General features: G+C 36.2%; 1 long non-coding RNA gene across 4 annotated transcripts in view; it reads left to right on the top strand.

Annotated features, from left to right (window-relative positions):
* LOC125397642 (uncharacterized) overlaps positions 1 to 23,444 on the top strand; it is a 79,035-nt gene extending 55,591 nt beyond the window's left edge. The window contains exons 2-4 of one of the 4 annotated variants that reach the window (XR_015738644.1): positions 6,706 to 6,889; positions 7,368 to 7,493; positions 16,692 to 23,444. This is a non-coding gene — a long non-coding RNA (uncharacterized LOC125397642). The remainder of the gene's footprint in view (positions 1 to 6,705; positions 6,890 to 7,367; positions 7,494 to 16,691) is intronic. The other 3 variants (XR_015738642.1, XR_015738643.1, XR_015738641.1) reach the window with 3 other exon arrangements.
* Positions 23,445 to 23,743: the final 299 nt, after the last annotated feature.

The raw sequence follows: 23,743 nt of genomic DNA, 5'->3' as shown, positions 1-23,743 counted from the left end.
TGCCTTTTTGTCTTACTGACTGTATCCTTTGCTTTACAGAAGCTTCTCAGTTTCAGGAGGTCCCATTTACTTATTGTTGCTCTTAGTGTCTGTGCTACTGGGGTTATATTTAGGAAGTGGTCTCCTGTGTCCATGTATTGAAGGCTACTTTCCACTTTCTCTTCTATCAGGTTCAGTGTGGTTGGATTCATATTGAGGTCTTTAATTCCTTTAGACTTGAGTTTTGTGCATAGTGATAGGTATGGACCTATTTCCATTCTTTTACAGGTTGACATCCAGTTATGGCAGCACCATTTGTTGAAGATGTTTTCTTTTTTCCATTGTATTATTTTAGATTTTGTCAAAAATCAGGTGTGCATAGGTGTGTATATTAATATCTGGGTCTTCAATTTGATTCCATTGGTCAACGTCTCTGTTTTTATGGCAATACCAAGCTGTTTTCATTACTTTAGCTCTGTAATAGAGCTTGATGTCAGGGATGGTAATGCCTCTGGCAGTTCCTTTATTGTGTAGAATTGTTTTGGCTATCCTGGGTTTTTTTGTTTTTCCAACCCTGACATTAAGCTCTATTGCAGAGCTACAATGATCAAAACAGCTTGGTATTGGCATGAAAATATCTGTGTCTTTTTATTAGAGAATTGAGGCCAGTGATATTAGAAGGTAATTTTTAAATATGTAAGTTAAATATAAGTTAATTGTTGCATCATGTTGTTTTTGGTGATCGTGTTTTTTCTTAATGGTAGTTAATAAAATAATTACAGCATAACTCTTCTCTTAACGGTATTCTCATTCCTAATTTTAGCCAGAAATATTCTTCCTATAATATATTGAAGTAGATTGATTCCCAATTTTCTTAGGAACCATCACTCTGATTTTCAAAGTGACTGTACCAGTTTGCACTTCCACCAGCAGTGGAGGAGTATTCCCCTTACTCTGCATCCTCTCCAATATAATCTATCTTTATTGTTTTTGATCTTAGTCATTCTGACTGGTTTAAGATGGTATTTCAGAGTCGTTTTGATTTGCAATTCCCTGATGGCTAAGAATGTTGAACAATTCCTTAAGTGTCTTTTGGCCATTTGCAATTCTTCTGTTCAGAATTCTGTTTAGATCTGTACCCCATTTTTTTTATTGGATTATTTGATAAGTTAATATCTAGTTTCTTGAGTTCTGTATATATTTTGGAGATTAGTTCTCTGTCTGATATGGAGTTAGTGAAGATCTTTTCCCATTCTGCTGTTCTGTCTTAGTGATTGTATTCTTTGCCTTATAGAAGCTTCTCAGTTTCAGGAGGTCTCATTTTATTAATTGTTGCTCTCAGTGTCTGTGCTATTGGTGTTATATTTAGGAAGTGGTCTCCTGTGCCAATGTGTTCAAGGCTACTTCCCAGTTTTTCTTCTATGAGGTTCAGTTTAACTGGATTTATGTTGAGGTCTTTGATCCATTTGGACTTTAATTTTGTACATGGTGATAGATATGGATTTATTTTCATTCTTCTGCATGTTGATTATCTGGTATGCCAGTACCATTAGACCCAACAATATCACTCTTGGGCATATACCCAAAGGACATTGGCTCAACTGTGTTCACAGCAGCATTATTAATAATAGCCAGAATCTGGAAACAACCTATGTGCCCCTCAACCGAAGAATGGATAAAGAAAACGTGGTACATTTACACAATGGAGTATTATTCAGCGGTAAAAAAACCAATGACATCTTGAAATTTACATGCAAAGGGTTGGAACTAGAGAAAACCATCCTGAATGAGGTAACTCTTACCCAGATAGACAAACATGGTATTTGCTCACTCATAAGCAGATATTAGACATAAAGCAAAGATTAACCAGCCTATAGGCCACGATCCCAGAGAAGCTAGGTTACAAGGAGAACCCTAAGAGAGACTAACATGGTTTCCACAGAAAAGGGCAAACAAATAAGATCTCGTAAAAAGATTGGGATTTTGAGGTTGGAGAAGGGAGGCTGGAAGGTGATGGGGAGGGGAGAAGAAGAGGGAAGAAGAGAACATGAGGGAACTAGATGCTCAAGATGGGGAAGGGCAGAGAGGGAGAGCAAGGAAAGAGATATCCTGATTTAGAGACCCATCAAAGGGCTAGCAAGAAACATGACACTAGGGAAATTCCAAGGAATCCACAAGGATGACCCCAGATAAGACTCGAAGCCACAGTGGAGAGGATGCTTAAACTGGCCTTGCCCTGTAATCAGATTGATGACTACCTTAATTGTCATCATAGAACCTTTATCTAGCAACTGATGGAAGCAGATACAGAGATCTATAGTGAAGTGCTGGGCAGAGCTTCCAGAGACCAGTCTAAGAGAGGGAGGAGCAATACTAAGAGCATGCAGGTGAAACCCACAGAAACAGCTGACCTGAGCTAGAGAGAGCTCGCTGACTTTGAACTGATATGGGGGAATCCTGCATAGGCCCAAACTAGGCCCATTGAATATGGGGGGCACTTGTGAGGCTCGGCAGTCGGTGGGACCACTGACAGTGGGACAAGGATTTGTCCTTAGTGTTTGAACAGGCATCTAGGAGCACATTCTCTTTGGAGGGATACCTCGCTCAGCCTAGATATGGGGGGAGAGCCTCGGTCTTACCTCGAAGTGAAGTGTCAGACTTGGTTGATTTGCCATGGGAAGCCTTACCCTTTTCTAAGGAGTGGATGGTGGGTGGTGGAGGGGAAGGGCTAGGCAGGAGGAGGAAAGGGAGGGGGAACAGGGATAGCTATGTAAAATGAGAAAAGATTGTAATAAAAATTCTTAATAAAATAAAAAACTAGTGTATTAAGATTTTGAATGTTGTAAATAATTTGCTTTAGGATGTTTCTGTCATGGAGGTAATTTTTTTTTGTTCTTCCATTCTGGAACTCATATTAGTCTATGTTATCAATCCTTGTTTTTTAGGGCCTTAATGCATTTCTCCAGAGTCTTCTGCCTTTCCAAAGCTTCCAATAAGAAGTGAGCTATTATTCGGATAGGTTTTCCTTTATATATTTTTTTGTGTTTTTTTCTTGCAGCTTTCTGCAAACTTTCCTTGTTTTATATATTTAGTGTTTCATCTGTGGTATGCCATAGAGATTTTCTGTCCCTGATTTCCCTGGTATGTTCTGTGTGCCTCATGCATCTGTGTGGATGTTTATTTCCTTAGTTTGTAGGAAGTTTTCTTCTACAATCTTGTTAAAGAGCTTGTCTGTGCATTGACTTTGGGTTCTTCTAACTCACTTAGGCCTATAATTTGATGGTTTTAATATTTTCATGCTGTCCCACATTTCTTGTTTATTTTTTTCTGTTTTTCGATAGTTCTTCCTTTTTTGTTTTAGGTCCTCGCCTTAAACTTTTCTTGATTCATAATACTAGTAAGGTTTTTCTTTTAGTCTTCTCACTGTATTATTGGATTGTTTCATTCTATCTTTATTTCAGTTATCATTTTCTTCAGTGTTCCTATCACTTTGTTAAATCCCTTCTCAGGTTATGGGTTGTTTTTGTTATTTCCATCCACCTTATTATTTTGTTTTTTTGGGGGGGGCATCACTCAGACTACAGAAGTTCATCTATTTAAGATTTTCTCTTTCATTTCTTTGAGCTATTCCTTTGTGTTTTTATTTTCTGTCTTGAATTATTTTGTGAACTTCATGGTTGTTCATTAAATTCTGTTTCCTGTGTCTTATCAAAGTAATTGTCACTGGCAAACTTTTATGAGGTTAATCAGTTTCGGAGGGAGATATAGACTTGATTTTTCACCATGTCTGAATTCTCGCAAAGGGTTCTGAGATTGTGGTGGGGAAAGTCAAGCAGAATCAATTAGCTAGACTCTTGACAAAGAGGTGGAAGATTTTCCTTGGCAGTTAGGTTAAATGTGGTATCAAGGAGGCAAATCTTTTAAAAAACAATATGATGTGGGATTCCCCTCTGTATGCTGTAAATACCATTGGTTAATGAAGAAGCTTGTTTGGGCCTAATACTGCGCAGAATAGGGTAAGGCAGGAATGCCAGAAAGTTAGGGGAAGAGAGAGTAGGTAGAGTTAAAGAGAAGCTGTGTAGCTGCCACAGGAGACAGATGCCAGATGCTGGGTGGAACCTCACCAGTAGGCCACAGCCCCATGGTGACACACAGATTAATAGAAATGGGTCAATTTAAGATAGAAGAGCTAGCTAGCAATACGCTAGAGTTATTGGCCAAGCAGTGTTTTAATTAATAGTTTCTCTGTGGTTATTTTAGGTCTGGGTGTCCATGAACGAACGAGCAGCCTCCATCTACAACAATCCTTCTGTTTAGTCTTTGAAATTTTTATACATTTATATAATGTATTTCCATCTTATCTATAGCACTTCCTCTCATGAACTGACCCTATGATCATCCAATTAATTTGCCTTCCTCCTTAAAGTCTAATTTTTTTGTTTTTATTGTTATTATAACCAATGGACTAGTGAATCTAGGCAGTATAGTTTATAGGCAAATTTGTATAGAGGTATTCACTGTAACATTGGTGAGTCGGTATTGGATACATTTCCCCCAAAAGTGTCTTTCATTCTCCTAGTGGATAATCAACATTCAGTAGCTTCTTACCCAGGAGAGGAACTTAAAGAGTATCCTCCTCACCCACATAGAAATCTGATATTGGCTTGATCTGATGTAGTCTTGTATGGGTGGCCACCCCCGCAGCTAATCACTTGTGTGTCCAGGAGACAGAATTTCACAGTTATCTTTGTAACGTTGTTTTATTTAATTTTCCATTTGTTTTCATTTACTTAGATTTTAAATACATAATTTCTGTTTTTGATAATTTCAGACATACACAATTTATTGTGAGCCTATTAACCTCCTTATTAAAAATTATTTTATTTATTATTAAAAATTATTATTAATTTATTTATTAAATAATAAAAATTTATTATTAAAAATTATTTATTATTAAAAATAAAACCTTTTTATTTTCTTTCAAATCCAGTTGATTCTTTTACCCAAATAGTACCTCCAATATGTTCATGTCTTTTTTGTGTTACCTACTGAAATTTGTAAGATTTACTGAATGAACATGGTTAAGGTATTATTTACTGTACCCTCTCCAATTTACTACATTAAAGAAAAATGACTTCTCAAAAAAAATGTGAGGACTTCTAATTCCCTCTTCTTTCCAGAAGGGGGCGCTGAAGAACTTCATTTTCTACAGGTATTTTCAGGCTACACATATTTGTTTTAAGGTCATGTTTGTATTGACTGTCTTATATACTGAGCCTGGAATTTACAATTAGCTCTCCCAATCCTCTGGCTCTTATAAACTTTCTGATACCTCTCTTGCAAGGTTCTATGCATATTGGAGGCGCTTAAGATGTCACTTGGGACTGAGTTTTCCAAAACCACTTACTTTGCCACCTACTTTTTTTTTTTTTAACATACTGTAAGTGTAGATTATAGAACAACCATAAACACTGAATAGATTCTTTAACAATGTCAAATTTGTTTTTGAAAATTTGAATTGATAAAGTAACAGGGAGAGTAGTGTATGCCTTAAAAGTGGTTTATGATATCAGAGTGGAAGGTCATTTGTTTGATGCCAGAAACCAAAGCTATGGGCAGCTACTGCTGAAATGAGAGCAGAGGATGGGAAAGAGGGGCAGAAGAGATAGTATTGAAATGAGTGGGAAAGTTCAGGCTTTAAAGAGTAAGACTAGACAACACAGTGCATCGCAAAACACAGAAAAGCCATAAAACCTACATATTCAATATAGCAGCATAAAAAGTAAAAGAAAATAATTAAGGTATGTGTGTATGCTAGAGAATATGTTATAGAATTATAGCGAGGCATAGAGAATATGGAAAGTACAATAAATAAAGTATTATACTGTCAATCAGGGCATACTATTGGTGGGCTGTTTTTACTTCCTTCTTCCCTTGTGATGATTCACTTAGAAAAGTGTCCTGAAGATTGAGTTATAGTCTGTAGCTTCAGATATAATCTAGAAAACCAGACTTGTAGGAATGTAGTCTGCTGAACAGTTTAATATTTCTTTTGTTGTTGTTGTTGATTTCTTGGTATAATTGTGCTGAGTAAAGTAGTGTAGATCAGTTCTCATATTCTTTGTTTTCATGTCAACTTCAGATTTACGTGGTATGCATCATCTACTCAATCTACTGCCTGCACTATGCCTTATCTGTTAGCCCACAGTGGACCCAGCATTGAGTCAGGCCTCAGAAGCCAGTCTGCTTCCTGCTCCCTGCAGCTGTGGAGCCATTGTGAGGGCACAGGACTCAGTCCTCTCCTCGTCTCTTCTGTGGCTATCAGTAGAGCCATGTGCAGACAGAATCTCTGCTTCTTTCTTGGATATGGCAGTCCTGGCTCTTGCTCTATATCCTGATCTGGGCAATGTATTCAACTACGGTTGCATGAATACATGTCACATCTCTGCAGCCAACTGTTCCGCCAGCAACAATTTGTGGAGAGGAGAACCTTGACCGGTGATTCACATGGAGTTTGCCTAGAACAACACATGAAGATGATTTGCCTTTCATCCACACATCCCATTACAACCAGTGAATCTAACACCTATGCTGGTCTCACATCACTTGACCTATCATATTCCAGGATAAACTATTGTCAGCATAGACTGTAATTTATACTATCACGTTTAAAATGATGCTTACTTAAGAACATTTTATTTTCTGCACTTATTCTTGTTTCCTTAGGTGAAATAAAGAACTTTGCACCTGGGTCCCCGATAAAACAGCTCTCTTTCGTGACAGGGCATACTGACATTTGAGAATGTGGCCATAGACTGCTCTTGGGAGGAATGGGAATGCCTGAGCTCTGTACAGAGGGCTTTGTCCAGAGATGTCATGTTGGAGAACTAAGGCAACCTGGTCTCTGTGGGTGAGAGTATTTTTATCTCATGATTCCATATTTATTATAGTTATTCCATTCAATTATGTTTTATAGTTGCATCTAAATTATTTTCTTGACATCTACATGAAAATTTAATAAAATGTACATTTCATCATGTACACCATAACACTTTAAGGAACATTATCTTGATATTATATTTACCTTTGCTGATGCTAGCAATCACCCTCAAATCTTTTATAATATGTTTTACTTTTCAGATTATTATACTTCATAGGTTATATTTTGATCTATATCTTAATGATTCACAACATACTTGAATTTAGATTCAGTAGTAATTTAAAAAGGAATTCAAGGTATATAATAGTTACTATTATATTTTTTGAATATTTTAAAATATCAACAGATGACATTTTAGAAATTTGGAAATTTGGAAACTTAAATTCCTTCTTATTTAATCAGTACAGTGGTGTATTAGAAACTAATATACTTCCATTATTATTCCCAGAAAGGTCATGTGTCTCTTCTAATAAACAGGCCTTGCAGTGTCAAAACCAGAACTAATCAGTTCTCTTCAACAAAACAAAAGAGTCCTGGAATGTGAACAAAAGAGTGACAGAAGACAACGAGAAAGGTGAGTTAGAAAAAACCACTGGCATATGAATAAGACCGAAGGCAAGTTAGAATTCAGACCTGCAGTGGGGTTTGTGGAAATCTTCACTTGAGATGATCTAAAATAAACTATTGATTTTTGTAATGTCTTCAAATATGCTATTGATGTGGGAGTCCCCTCTGTATTCTCTGATACCATTGGTGAATAAAGAAACTGCCTTGGCCTGTTGATAGGCAGAGTAGAGCTAAGCAGGGAAAACTAAACTGAATGCTGGGAGAAAGGAGGCGGAGTTAGTGAGAAGCCATGTAACCCTGCTGGAGGCAGATGCCAGAATTTTACCCGGTAAGCCACAGTCTGTGGCAATACATAGATTAATGGAGATGGGTTAATTTAAGATGTGAGTTAGCCAGAAATATGCTTAAGTTATTGGTCAAACAGTATTACAAATAATACAGTCACTGTGTGATTATTTCGGGGCTGAGCAGTCAGGAACAAACAAATGGCCTCTTACAACGTGCCATAAGGAGGATTGCAGATGATTCATTGCCATATTTTTGAATGCTGTTGATCCCTTAATTTTATTATCTTGAAACAAAAACTCACATTCAAGTAATATTTTGGCCGTATGTGATAGACAATTTCTCTTTATCTAATTTCACTTAGGCAGAGGCTGCTCGTTCATTTGGCCCGGACCCAAAATAACCACACAGAAACTATATTAATTGTAATACTGTTTGGCTTAAGCGTATTTCTAGCTAGCTTTTACATTTTAAATTAACCATTTTCTATTATTTTATATTTTCGTGGTTTACCAGCAAGTTTCCGGCATATCTATTTCCTGCAGCAGCTACATGGCTTCTCTCTGACTCCACCTACTTTCTCCTCCTCTACATGCTTGAAATTCCTACCTTGCCCTATTCTGCGCTGCAATAGGCCCCAAGGCAGCTTCTTTATTAACCAATGGTGTTCACAGCATACAGAGGGGAGTCCCACACCAATTTCATGTTTTTTTTTATGCTTCCATATCTATATTACATGGGTTTTATTGTTGTGTAATATTGAATGAAAGCAGGAAAGAGAAAATTTATAGGTCTACTCATTTTTGAAGACTATCTTACCACTTTCTTTACCTTTAGATTTCATAGCAACTTAAATGTAATTTATTTATTTATACAAACATACATTAGATTTTGTGTGTGTGTGTGTGTGTGTAGAAAATGCCATTTTTTTGTCAGTATCTATTAACTCTGGCCCTTACCATATTTCTTCATATTTCTTTTGTTGATTTTATGTAAGTAACACTTTTTTCATTTATTTTGCATACTGACTCCAGTTTCTGCTTCCTCATCTTCTCTGCAAGTTTGCATTCCCACCAGCAATGGAGGAATGTTCTCCTTACTCCTCATCCTCGCCAACATAAGCTGTCATCAGGGTTTTTGATCTTTACTATTCTGACAGGTATAGGATGGTATCTCAGAGTTGTTTTGGTTTGTATTTTCCTAATGGTTAGGATGTTGAACATTTCCTTAAGTGCCTTTCAGCCATTTGAGATACCTCTGTTGAGAATTCTCTGTTTAGATCCGTACCCCCATTTTTAAATTGGATTATTTGGTATTTTGATGTCTAGTTTCTTGAATTCTTTGTATATGTTGGAGATCAACCCTCTGTCTGATGTGGGGTTGGTGAAGATCTTCTCCCATTCAGTAGACTGCCGTTTTGTCTTGTTCACTGTGTCTTTTGCTTTGCAAAAGCTTCTCAGTTTCAGGAGGTCCCATTTATTAATTGTTGATCTCAGTGTCTGTGCTGCTGGTGTTTTATGGAAGTGGTCTCCTGTGCTAATACATTCAAGGCTACTTCCCACTTTCTTTTCTATGAGGTTCAGTGTGGCTGGATTTAGGTTGAGGTTTGTGATCCATTTGGACTTGAGTTTTAGTCCATATTTACTATGTTGATCCTACCTATCCAGAAGCATGGGAGATCTTTCCAATTTCTGATATCTTCTTTTATTTATTTCTTCAAAGATTTAAAGCACTTGTCATACAGGTCTTTCTCTTGTTTGGGTAGAGTTACCCCAAGATATTTTAGGTTGTTTGTGACTATTATGAAGGGTGATGTTTTTCTGATTTCTTTCTCAACCCATTCATTGTTGTATATAGGAGGGCTACTGATTTTTTTGAGTTGATCTTGCATCCTGCCACATTATTGAAGATGTTTATAAGCTGCTGGAGTTCTCTGGTAGAGTTTTTTGGGTCACTTATGTATACTATCATAATCTGTAAATAGCGAAAGTTTGACTTCTTCCTTTCCAATTTTTATCCCCCTGATCTCCTTTTGTTGTCTTATTGCTCTAGCTAGAACTTTGAGTAGAGTATTGAATAGATATGGAGACAGTGGACAGCTTTGTCTTTTTCCTGATTTCGGTGGAATCACTTTCTCCATTTAATTTGATGTTAATTGCTGATTTGTTGTAAATTGCCTTTATTATGTTTAGTTATGTTACTTGTCTTCCTGATCTCTCCAAGATCTTTATCATGAAGGAGATTTAGATTTTGTCAAAGACTTTTTATGTCTAATGTGATGATCATGTGGTTTCTTTCTTTCAGTTTTTTATATGCTGGGTTACATTGAGAGATTTTTGTATCATGGACCATCCCTTCATTTCTGGTTTGAAGCCTACTTACCATGGTGGATGAAATTTTTGAAGTTTCTTGGATTCGGTTTGACAGTATTTTATTCAACATTTTTACATTAATGTTCATGAGGTAGATTGGTCTCTATCTTTTTTGTTTCATCTTTCTGTAGTTTGGTTATGAGGGTAGCTGTAGCCTCATAAAAGGAATTTGGCAATGATCCTTCTATTTTGTTGTGTGGACCAATTTGCAGAGTCATGGTATTAGCTCTTTTGGTAATATTTGTGCTGAAGCAATCTGGACCTAGGACTTTTTTTTTTTTTTGATTGGGAGACTTTTAATGATTTCTTCTATTTCCTTAGGTGTTATTGGTCTATTTAAATTGTTTATCTGGTCTTGATTTAGTTTTGGTAGCTATCTGGTATCTACCAAGAAAATTGTCAATTTCTTTTAAATTTTCCAATTTTGTAGAGTACAGCCTTTTGTAGTATGACGTGAAAATTCTTTGGATTTCCTCAGTGTCTGTTGTTATGTGCTATCTCTTATTTCTGATTTTGTTAATTTGGATATTCTATCTCTGTCTTTTGAGTTGTTTGGATAAAGGTTTGTCTATCATGTTGATTTTGTCAAAGAAACAACTCTTTGTTTCATTGAGTTTTGTGTTCTCTTTTTTCTATTTTATTGATTTCATCCCTCTGCTTGATTAATTCATGTCATCTACTCTTTCTGGCTGCATTTGCTCTTTTTTGTCTTAGAGTTCTCTGGTGTGCTGTTAAGGCATTAGTGTGAGATTTCTCCAGCTTCTTTATGTATACACTTAGTGTGATGAACTTTCCTCTTAGTATTGCTTTTGTACTGTCCTGTAACTTTAGGTATGTTGTACATTCATTTTCCTTGAATTCTAGGAAGTCTTTAATTTTTTTCTTTCTTCCTTGGCACAGTGGTGATTTGTTTGGGCATTATTCAGTTTCCATGAGTTTGCAGGCTTCCTGCAGTTTGTGTTGTTGTTGAGTTTTAACATTAAGCCATGATGATCTAGTTCGATACAGGGGTTTATTTCAATGTTTTGTATCTCTTGAGATTTGCTTTGTGATTGAGTATGTAGTCAATTTTAGAGCAGATTCATGAGCTTCATTTGGGTGGAATGTTCTATAGATATCTGTTAAGTCCATTTGAACCATAACATATGTTAATTTCCTTATTTTTTTGTTAATTTTGTCTGACAGACCTGTTCATTAGTGAGAGTGTAAGTCTCCCGTTATTAGTGTATGGGGTTTGATGTCCAATTTAATCTTTAGTAAAGTTTATTTTACACATGTGGGTTCTCTTGTATTTAGGACATAAATGTTCAGTATTGAGACTTCATCTTGATGGATTTTCCCTGTGGTGAATATGAAATGCCCTTCTCTATTTCTATTCATTAATTTTAGTTTGAAGTCTATTTTGTTTGATATTAGAATAGCTACACCAGCTTACTTCTTAGGTCCATTTTATTTGGAAGTCTTTTTACAAACCTTTATACTGAGGTAATGTCTGTTTTTGAAGTTGAGTTATGTTTCTTGTATGCAGCAGAGTTATTGGTCCTATTTTCTTTTCCATTCTGTTAGCCTGTGTCTTTTTATATGTGAATTGAATCCACTGATATAAAGGGATATTAGTGATTGTTAATTCCTGCTTTGTTTGGGGGATACTGTGTATATATGTGTGTTTCCCGTTTTTGGGAATTACTGGTGTGAGATTATCTATTTTCTGTGTTTCTGTGGGTGCAGTTAACTTCCTTGGCTTGGAGTTTTCCAACTAGTATCTTTTGTAGGACTGGAATTGTGGATAGAGATTATTTAAATCTGTTTTTCTCATGGAATATCTTGTTTTCTTCATCTATGCTGATTGAAAATTTTGCTGGGTACAATAGTGTGGGCTGGCATCTTTGGTCTCTTCTTGTCCGCATAATATCTGTTATAGCTTTCAGAGTCTCCACTTAGAAGTTGGGTGTTATTATTTTTTGTTTTTTGAGACAGGGTTTCTCTGTGCAACAGTCCTGGTTGTTCTAGAACTCACTTGGTAGACAAGAATGGCCTTGAACTCACTGAGATCAGCCTGCCTCTGCCTCTCACCAGCAGAGGTGTTATTATTATGGCTCTACCTTTCTTTGTTACTTGGCCTTTTTCCTTTGTAGGTCTTAATAGTCTATCTTTGTTCTGTATGTTTAGTATTTTGATTCTTTTGTGGCAAAGGGACTTCTTTTTTTAACTCCACTCTATTTGATGTTCTGTAAGCTTCATGTACTTTGAAAGGCATGCTCTTCTTTAGTTTAGGAATGTTTTCGTCTATGATTTTGTTATATATGCATTTTCTGTTTATTGGAGCTGGTATTTTTTTCTCCTTCTTCTACCCCCATTATTCTTAGGATTGGTCTTTTTATTGTGACCTAGATTCTGGATGTTTTGTTTTATCACTTTGTTGACTTAAACATTTTCTTTGACCAATGAATCTATTTCCTGTATTGTATTGTCAATGCCTGAGATTTTCTCTCCCATTTCTTGCATTCTGTTGGGTATATTTACATCTGTCATTCCTGTTCATTTTCCCAGATTTTCCTTTTCCATAATTCCCTTGTTTGCATTTTTTATTGCCTCTATTTCAATTTTCAAGTCTTGAATTGTTTCCTTCAACTATTTGTTTTTTTCTTGACTTTCTTTAAGAAATTTAGTGATTTCTTCTAATTTTTTGTTTTTTCTTCCTCAATTTCTTTTTTTATTATTTTATTACTAAATAAATACCAATCCAAATTCCCACACCCTCCCCTCCTCCCACTCCTCACACCCTGCCACCCCTACATACTAAGTGAGGACAAGGCACCCTGCCCTGTGGCAAATCGAGGTCCTTCCTACTGTATCTAGGTTGAGCAAGGTATACATCCAAAGAGAATAGGATCACAAAAAACCAGTACATGCAGTAGAGACAAATCCCAATGCTGCTGTCAGGAGCCCCTCAGTCTGCCCCAACTGTCAACCACATTCAGAGGTACTAGTTTGATCCTATGCTCATTCATTCCCAGTCCAGTTGGAGTTGGTGAGCTCCCATTAGCTCAGGCAAACTGTCTCAGTGGGTGAACCTCTTATGGTCTTGACATCCTTGCTCATATTCTCGCTCCTTTCACTCTTCACCTGGACATTGGGAGCTCAGTCCAGTGCTCTGATATGGTTCTCTGCCTCTGTTTCCATCTGTTGTTAAATGAAGGTTCTGTGGTGATATTTAAGATAATCATCAGTCTGAATACAGGGAAAGGCCAGTTCAGACACCCTCTCCTCTATTGCTTAGGGCCTTAGCTGGGGTCATCCTTGTGAATTCCTGGGAATTTTTCTAGGGCCAGGTTTCTTGCTAATCCCATAATGGTTCCCTCAGCCAAGATATCTCTTTCCTTACTCACATATCTGTCCTTCCTCTAGCTCAACTATCTATTCCCTCAAGTTCTCCTCAACCCTCCCCTTCTTCCCTTCCTTCTACTTCCACCCCCATGCTCCCAATTTTGTCAGGTGATCTTGTCTTTTTCCAATTCCCAGGTGGGTCTATATATATATTTTTCTTTGGGTTCACCTTATTACTTAGCTTCTCTAGGATTATGAACTATAGGCTCCAGGGAATTTTTCATTTCTTCTTTAAGTATCTCTATCACCTTCACATAGTTATTTTTAAGGTCATTTTCTTTTGCTTCATCTGTGTTGGGATATCCAGGTCGTGCTGTTGTAGAACCACTAGGATCTGGTGATGCAATATTATTCATGTTGTTGGGTGTATTCTTACCCTACTTTCTACCCATCTTGGTTTGGGTAATTCTAGGTGCAGGTGTTGATTCTTCCTCGAAACTGTGCAGGTGGTGCCTGTGCCTCTGGACACTAATGCCGTGAGGGAGTGGTTGATTGGGGGAGGATGATGGGTTCTGTGGGTTTGTGGGGCAGAGTGGGACTTGTAGATTACAGGGCCCATTGGGTGGTGGGGGTGGTGAAGCTCTGCCACAGGAGTCTTACCTGCTGTCTGCCTAGTAGAGTTGTGATGGTTGAATGTGGAGCACAGGATGGGCCTCAGGGCCTAGGGCATAGAGACCTGGGCTATCCAGCTGGGAGACCAGCCAGTCCCCTCTTCCTCCAATCGGTACAGGTAATCACTTTTTTATTTTCTAAGAAGAGACAGAAAGGGGATGGAGTCTGACAGGAAGCAAAGTGGGGAGGATTCAAGAGGAGTTAAAACTGAAAAGCTGTAATCAGAATATGTTGTATAAAAAAATCTATTTCAGTAACAAAAAGTTGTGAAACATTCTCTTTCTGATGAGATGATGAGTCCTCAGAACTTCTTTGAAGTCTGAAATTTTGGAAAACCTTTCTTGTTTGTTAAGTGTATGATTATTTGTAGTGATTTCTTATGTTCACATCCTTTTTTCTTATTAATATTTCATGTTTTTATTAGCACTACTAAATTATTCATTTTGTTGGTTTATATGAAAAGCGGTGTCTGTTTTGAAAGTACAGTTTCACGATGAGAGTATATTTTCTTAATTATTGGATTATAGACTTATTTTACTTATTTTTCTATTGCTGTGGTTAAACACCACTGTAAAAGCAATTTGTTGAAGAAAGATTCATGATGGTGAGTCAGAGGTAATAATTGGCAGTGGGTTGCAGAAACAAAGAGAGCTCACATCTAGAAGCCCATAATGAAGCAGAGAGCTTACTGGGTACAGTAGGAAGATTTTCAAATCTCAAAGTCAGTCCCGAGATATATTCTTCTTCCAGTAACTGTATATCTATTAATCCTATACATAAAACTCCATCAGCTTCAGGCCACGTATTTAGAAGTCTGAGTATATTGAGCCATCTTATTCAAACTCCCACAGTCTTATTTACTATTCTGATTTTTTTTCTATTTTTGAGACAGGGTTTCTCTGTGCAGCCCTAGCTGTCCTAAAACTTGCTGTGTAGACGTTCTTGGCCTTGAACTCAAAGCATTTTGCCTGCCTCTGCCTCTCAAGTGTGGGGATTAAAGGTGTGTGCTACAACCTCTATACCTATTCTGAAAAAAAAATTGTTTAAAAATTCTACCATAACATAATTAATGGCAATCTTTTTATTGATGCTATTTAATAAGTCATGAATCATATATCTAAAAGAAGACGTTTTTAAGAATAAAAGATCTGAAGTTTGTTTTTTGTTTTTGTTTTTTTTTTGGTTTTTCAAGACAGGGTTTCTCTGTGGCTTTGGAGCCTGTCCTGGAACTAGCTCTGTAGACCAGGGTGGCCTTGAACTCACAGAGATCCGCCTGCCTCTGCCTCCCAAGTGCTGGGATTAAAGGTGTGCGCCACCATCACCCGGCCTGACGTTTTTTAATATGTTTCCTTACATATGTGTCTACATATTTGTAAAATTTTATGTCTTGCGTTCTGAAAAATTTTGACCTAAGTAGGCTCATTCAGATAATTATTTATTTTCCTTCCCTCCATGTCTGAGTTCCCATAATACTTAACCCATAATTTCACAGAAGAACATACAAAATTCTACCCAGAAAGTGGTATCAGGATTATTTGGAAGTATTGACCTGGAGACTTGCATTTAAGGATGTTCCAGGAAGGTGCGGATGAGAACAAAAGCAAGGCTAATGTTATGATAGAAACAATCTGTGCTCACCAGCATCCTAGGTAGTCCTGAAAAAACAGTTCAAGAGCCTCTGTCTTTTCTTAACAGAAGTCATGCTAGGCCTCTTTGTCAACAGCAGATTCTTCAGTAGTAAACTATTTACATAAAATTTTGAAACACATTTGCATTATTCACAGAAATTTGAAAAATCCGTGAAGTGACACACAGAGCAATATAATCAGTTCTTCAAATATTTTTCATGTACCATGGGATTAAACCATACTTTTAATAGATTTTGAGAAAAAGAGACCTACAAGTAAAGAAAAATTTTCTGTGTAATCAGAATGACCTATATTCTACTTGATGGTGACCTGATTTCCTCAACAATTAATTGACTTTTATGACAAGTAATTCAATTTTGATCCACATAAGAAGGCTTGTCTCAATCAAATGAGGTTGAAAATTTATCACAGTCTTTTTTTGTTATGAAAAGCCTTACAATATAATGATATTATTAAAGCCACTGCTGGGAGCTGTGAAGAATAGATACCAGAACCCTTTTCTTGTAGGGCCAACTTCCCAAGACAAGGACTCGGTATGTCTTTATACAGGACTTAAAACCTACTAATTCACAGAATAAAACAGTTTTTGCAGAGGACCATTTCAATTACAATAACTGTAAAGAGACTTTTGATTATAACAAACACTTTTTTAGGCACCAGCCTGGTCAGACCAAAGAGAAGCTTTATAAAAGCTATCAACATGGCTGAGCATTTGATGAATGCTCAAACTGTTTAGTTTAGAAGAGCTATTGCTAAAAACATTTCCTACAGACAGAGTCAAGAATGTGATACCCTACTATCTGTGTTCAAATCTTATTCAAAATCATTCAAGGAACATGGAAGAGAGGCCCCAGACTTGCAAAACCTATAGTAAATCTTTTCCCTCTTGTTTAAATCTAGGTTGTCTAAAATTCCATGTTGGAGAGAAATCATGTAAATATAACTTATGTAAAAAACACTTCAGGAGACCTTCACACCTCACCAGTCATAGGAGACTGCATTCTGAAGAGGCACCGTTAACCCGTAAGGAATGTGGGCAGCGCTGCAGTGAATGTTCACACCTCACTAAGAATAATAGGACTGACCCCAGAGAGGAGGCATACAGATTCAGCAAGAGTGCCAAGGCCTTTAAAGAGCTCTCACTTCATAGAACATACCATGAAATCCGTCCTTTGATAAACCCCACCAGGTATGAGAAGTGTAAAATAAATCTCAGGAGCACCTCAAATCTCACCATACATCCAATTCTGTCTACAGTAAGGAAATCCTACACAAGTGAGGAATGTGGAAAATGGCGCCAGAACTACCCAAACTCTAGCAGACACCAGAGAATTCATACATGAGAAAAATCTTACAAATGTAAAGACCGTTGCAAGTCTTTTGCCTATCACTCATCTCATAAAAGGTCACTACAGAATCCATACTGGTGAGAAACCTTACAGATTTGAAGAATGTGACAAAATCCTTTGCCTATAATTTGACACTTCAAACTCACCACAGAATCTATTCAGAAGGGAAACCTTAGAAATATGAAGCATGTGGAAATTTCTTTCCCAGGACTCAAATCTTCAGGCTCACCACAGAATCCATTCTTGTGATAAACCTTACAGATGTAAAGAATGTGGCAAGTTCTTTACTCATTTCTCAAGTCTTCACTCTCATTACATAATTCATACTCATGACAAACCTTACAAATGTCAAGAATGTTAGAAATCCTTTACCAGAACCTCTAATATTAGAAGCCACCAGAGAATTCATATAATGGAAAAGCTTTGTAAATGTCCTTAGAATATCTCACATTAACTCACTGTGTAAGAAAGACTTCATCCAGGGACGTGGTTCTATTATATTTTCAAAGACTTCAATTAATTTCAAAGCTTAGTCAATACTAGGGAAGCCTCTTTAAGAAGTTCTACACTTGCTGGGTGCTGGTGGTGCACACCTTTAGTCTCAGCACTCGGGAGGCAGAGCAGGCAGATCTCTGTGAGTTCGAGGCCAGCCTGGTCTACAAGAGCTAGTTCCAGGACAGGCTCCAAAGCCACAGCGAGACCCTGTCTTGAAAAACCAAAAAAAAAAAAAAAAAGAAAGAAAGAAGAAAGAATCTCTACACTTGGTATATATTTAGAATTATTCTATACAGATAGGGACTTTATAATCATAAAATATTTGTAGGAAAGTGAGCTATTTATGAAACAGATGCAGAGATATTCTTTCAAACTCTAAGTATTACTAATAAGGAAAGTTTTCCACCTGACATAATTTAAGCAATAATATTTTCTGACCTTATGTGTCAGGATACTGTTTTAAAGAACCATCCAAAGTAAAAATATTGAAGATTCTAGTGCACTTTTTAAGTGTAGTGTGATGCTGTTGTTTGTTTCATATGATGTTTACACAATGTTCAATATAAATATTAACACCCTGATATTATTTGAGATAGCACATATATTGCAGTTTGTTTTTAACTTCAACTACATTCCTTCTGTTTCTAAAAAAATATTAATTTTTATAGTCAATTTTTACATCTTTTATTTTTGTGGTGTCTATTCTTTACTGGGAGAGCATCATTAATGTCAGTTGTTTGATCAACAATAATGCCAGGAGAACTAAATGGTACACAAGTTTTAATCATCTTGGTTTAAATCAGTATGAGGTAGATTATAAAACCAATGTGCATGCCATATTAGTCAAAGAAAAGCCTACGAGGCCACAGCCTTATTCAAAGAACTGTAAACAAAGATTGGGAAGGCAGTTTTCCCCAGAAAAGAATATCAAGTGGATGGCCTTAAAACAAATATGCAAGAAACATTGTATGAATTTAGCCAGGTTTATTTAGGAATATTTATGTATATTCATGTATATATCCATGAGATAATAATTAGCAGAAAAGAAATGTGACCAGAGACCATACCTTTGAAGAACAGAATTTGGAGGTATATAGAGTTTGGAGGGAGGAAAGTTAAGATAGAAATGTTGTAATTTGGAGAGATCAAAAAAGTCCTTGCTCTACCAGATAACACTAGGAGAACCATAAAGTTTAAAGAGGTAGGGTTTTCTTTTCTTTTATTTCTTTTCTTCTTTTTATTGACTTTATTGAACTATATATTTTTCTCTGCTCCCCTCCCTTCCTTTCTCCTCCTCTTCTACCCTCTCCCATGATCCCCATGCTCCCAATTTACTCAGGAGATCTTGTCTTTTTCTACTTCTTATGTAGATTAGATTCATGTATGTCTTTCTTAGGGTCCTCTTTGTTGTCTAGGTTCTCTGGGATTGTAAATTGTTGGCTGGTTTTTCTTTGCTTTATATCTAAAAGTAACTTATGAGTAAGTGCACATGATGTTTGTCTTTCTGGGTCTTGGTTACCTCACTCTATGATGTTTTCTAGATCTATTCATTTGCTTGCAAATTTCAAGATGTCATTATTTTTTTCTGCTGTATAGTATTCCATTGTGTAAATGTACCACATTTTTCTTATCTATTCTTTGGCTGAGGGGCATTTAGGTTGTTTCCAGGTTCTGGCTATGACAAACAAAGCTGCTATGAATATAGTTGAGCACATGTCCTTGTGGTATGATTGAGCATCTTTGGGTATATACCCAAAAGTGGTATTGCTAGATGTGGAGGTAGGTTGTTTCCTAATTTTCTGAAAATCACCACACTAACATCCAAAGGGGCTGTACCAGCTTGCACTCCCACACTTTTACTTTTTTTCATCTGCTTATGCCTGTGCATTTGCCTTTTCTTCTCTTCATAGGCATGAATGGAAAAGAGCCATTTCTTATAAGATTTTCCAAATAGGACACAGTTTGTCTGAAGTTGTCTGTGCCCCAAACTGATTCACATTAGATCAGATTCCCAATCCTAAATCCCATAAAATTATGGGACATATATTAATGCAAACCAGACCTTAAAGAGGAGAAACACATTTTACTTTTTGAGATGAGTTATAAGTTTAGCCTGATGGAAGTGGGGGTTACTGATTTCTAAGCACATAAAGAGAGAATATTCATGTAAGTAGCATGTGAGCATAACTCTAAATGGGTCACAGTGTGGGATAGATGTATGTGGGCTTGGGAAAGAGAAGAAAAAGAGTATAGAGAGTTGGAAAAGAAATAAATCATTAAAAAGTCTTTAATAAAACAGAGTACAGTCATAGATTAAAAGGAGTAATAAGCCACACAAAGTTGGACTATACACAGAGAGTCTGGATTATGTATATTATTGTGATTATTGTGTTTTCTTTGAATTTTTTGACTGTGGAGGGGTACAGAGAGACATTTTATTGTATGGACTGCTAAGCTAAACCAGCATATATATTATAAAGGTATCATGACTTCCAAATTTGGGTCTAAGAATATATTGTTTTGGAAAAGAGGTTCTTCTTTTGTTTCCACAGAGGGTGAGAACCTGTGGATTGCTTCCAGACTGGTTAGGTTTGATAGACCACATTCCCCTGAAAGGTCACTGTGAACACCCCCCAAAAATTACTTCACCCAACTGCTGACTGAGATGAACCTTGTACACAGGATACACCATGAAAAACCTGATTAACAGCACCCCCAAACAGCAGAAAGCAGTTTGGACTAAACTATGCCTATATTCCCAAATATTGTCTATAACTGTTTGTTTACATTTGAAGGGGGATATACTGCAGAGATTTGCATTGGTATGGATCTTGGTTTATTGATACCAATTTAAAGTCAATTTTATTTTATGTATACTTCTGTTCTTGATTAAGGTATTGTGATTGTGTATCTCATTTTAAAAAATGTAATGTATATTTAAGAACTATAGATTAATAGATAATCATCCATAGTAGTCAAGCTTGTAGTCATGTTAGTTAGATTTCCAAGATGTATAGAGATATATTTCAGTTAGATAGGTATTCTTCAAATCTTTCAGAGACCTTTAGATTATGGCATTTAAAATGTTTAAAAACTTAAGACTTTTCATGACAGGGAGACACATCTGCTCCTGGTAGCACCAAGCTACTTCAAGAAAATAATGGACATTGAACAGGCTCCTTATGGAGTTGATTGACCATTTGGCAAGAAACTGTTCTTACCTAGACTGCTTGATAAATTGGACATGCAAGACTCTCAGAGAAATGACTGCTAAACTTGCCTAAAAGTGAGATGAACCTTCAGGGATCCTGTTTTATGAAAGAGTCTGCTAGAATTCTGCAGGACAGAGAAAAATATGACAAACAAACTGCCAGTAAAGACAGAACTGTCTTTGAAATTTCCTGCTTCATGGCAGAGTCTACTGGACACTATGGGCCTGTGGGCTGAAAATGGATGCCCAACGGTACAGAAGAACTTTGGGTGACTGTTCAGGTAGCGAGATGTTTTTGTCAATTCTAGAATTTTGGAAGTTGCTTGCAATGCACTTCCTGTTTACTTAAGTAATATTATACCCTTCTGGAATCTTTGATGGAGTTGAAGAATAGATATAGTTTTCCTTAGTTATGATAAAAGATAAAGTAGATATAAATAAATATCGTAACTGTAATTCTTGTTTGATACCTGTTTTGTTATATGTGATTTTACTATATTAAAGTTAAAACCTTCCTTTTTATTTAAACAGAAAAGGGGGGTGATGTGGGACTCCCCTCTGTCTGCTGTGATTGCCATTAATGAATAAAGAAACTACTTTGGATCATAGCAATTCAGAACTTATGTAGGCAGAGAAAGCTAGGCTCAATGCTGGGAGAAAGAAGGGCAGAGTCAGAGAAAAGCTATGGAACCGCTGCCAGAGTCAGACATACTGAAATTTTGCTGATAGTAAGCCACTGCTACGTGGCGATACACAGATTAATAGAGATGGGTTAAATTAATATGTAAGAGTAGCCAATAGGAAGCGAAAGCTAATGGGCCAAGAAGTGCTTTAATTAATACAGTTTCTGTGTGATTATTTTGGGTCTAAGCTCCCTGGGTGACTGGGATCCAACAAGCAGCTCTCTCCCACTACAGAAACTGGGAAGAAGCAAATCACAATCCCAGAGAACCTATACAACAATGAGGACCCTAAGAGAGATTTGCATAGATCTAATCTACATGGGGAGTAGAAAACAAGATCTCCTGAGTAAACTGGGATCATGGAGACCTTGGAAGAGGGTTGAAGGCAAGGGGGGAGACAGTGAGGGGAGCAGAGAAAAATGTAGAGCTCAATAAAAATCAATAAAAAAAGAATCTGGGTTCACAAGAGATGGGTTCACAAGACATGGAACAAGTTAGATGTACAGAAACAAGTGAGAGATTTAAAAAGCCACATGGTAGAATGTAGATTAACAGAAACAGATTGCTTCAGTATAAGAGCGAAGGGAGAGTAAGCTTCAGCTAAAGGATGGGATTTCATAATTATTAATAAGCCTCAGTGTAATTATTGTGAGATTCTGGTCCAAAGAAAATATGACTACAACATCCTAACCTATTATATAAATAGGAAAAAAGTTAAAGCTGATCTGTTAATTTCCTTAGACATGGAAAGTTAATTTGTTTATTCCTTTCTTCATCTCTAAAAAGCCATCACTCAACATCAATGGGCTCTGCTTCTTTGACAAAAAGACATTTTTGTGTTACAATTTTAACCCTTTTAATTTAAAATTGATACAGATTTTACATGATATATAATACAGCCATCATGAAAAAGAGAGCTCATAATTTAAGATTGTCAGAAATCAACAAAAACCACATGAAAGGGTAATTATGGCTGCTTCTTCTGAAGAACTGATAATGTTGTATCTGCTTGGTATTAATGCTTCAAAAGATGATTGCTTCTTCTCCAGAACACATTTTTCTTTTGAATAATTATTTTAGTTAAAAATCACAGTTTATGCCTTTTAGTACATTTTATAAATAAATAGATATATCTGTATATACAAACACAAACATTTAAATTAGTGAAATATTGGAAAGATATTTTATCCCTATGAACATACTAAATACAAATTAAAAATGACATTTTTACAGATTCAATGCGGTGCTTTTGCCAAATCTTCTAACTGAAACAACTCTTGTCTTTATTCCTTCACCTGTGCAGGCCAAAGATGAATCATAACACAATTTCTTAAATATTAATAGTCCTTAAGAATAAAAAACATTATTACACTATCTCAACTAATTTTATTATAAAAACAAGGAGAAAAGCTCCACCCATGACTATGAAGAGATATGATATTAAAAATAAAAATTACATAAAGAAAATAATTTTATTAAAATTTTATATTTAAAGTTTAAGATCCACATGTATTTAAAATGGATAGCTAAAAGACTTTTTTAAGATATGAAAGTCCAAGTAAGTTTTTAGGATATTTAAAGGATTATATAAAGCATGTAGGCTATATAAAGGATAAGACATAAGAATAATATACATGATATTAATGTTTATGAGGCCTAAGATAAAAGAATTACAAAAAGTGTTTAAACATATGTCACAGAAAGACTTATTTACAAATAACTGGTTGTTAAAATATTATATAGAAGTCATAAGTATCAACTTGAGGTAAATCATCTTCTGAATGTTTCTAATCTTTTCTTTAAGTATAATGGGGTATCACCCACTATTCATGTTTGTTTGTCATTTGGTCATTATGGATGTGTGCCTTTCATCTCAGTGACACATAGATTTAATAAAATTGTGATTCAGGAGTAATCTGATGTACAGTTTTTCAAATATGATCAGTTCACTTATTATTTGAGTTTCCCAGTCTCTAATCACCCACATGTTACCTTGAAAGATGTAGTGATATTTTATTTTTTTTAAATAAATGAAGCTTGCCTGAAGATAAGACTGCAAAATAGCTAAATACTGGCTCTTACCTCTACTTTAGTCTGAAATGGCAATCCTGCCTCCAGGAATCTCAGAATGAGACTGTGTCTGAGAGCTGTCTCCTCCTGTCTTATATTTCTCTCTAGGGCTGGGATTAAAGGTATGAACCACTACCTCCTAGT

Source organism: Myodes glareolus, chromosome 8 (assembly GCF_982192425.1).
Source record: "Myodes glareolus chromosome 8, mMyoGla1.1, whole genome shotgun sequence".
In the NCBI taxonomy this organism is placed as follows: Eukaryota; Metazoa; Chordata; class Mammalia; order Rodentia; family Cricetidae; genus Myodes; species Myodes glareolus.
The sequence above is the reverse complement of the archived record's forward strand: the minus strand, read 5'-3'. Positions and strand labels throughout refer to the sequence as shown.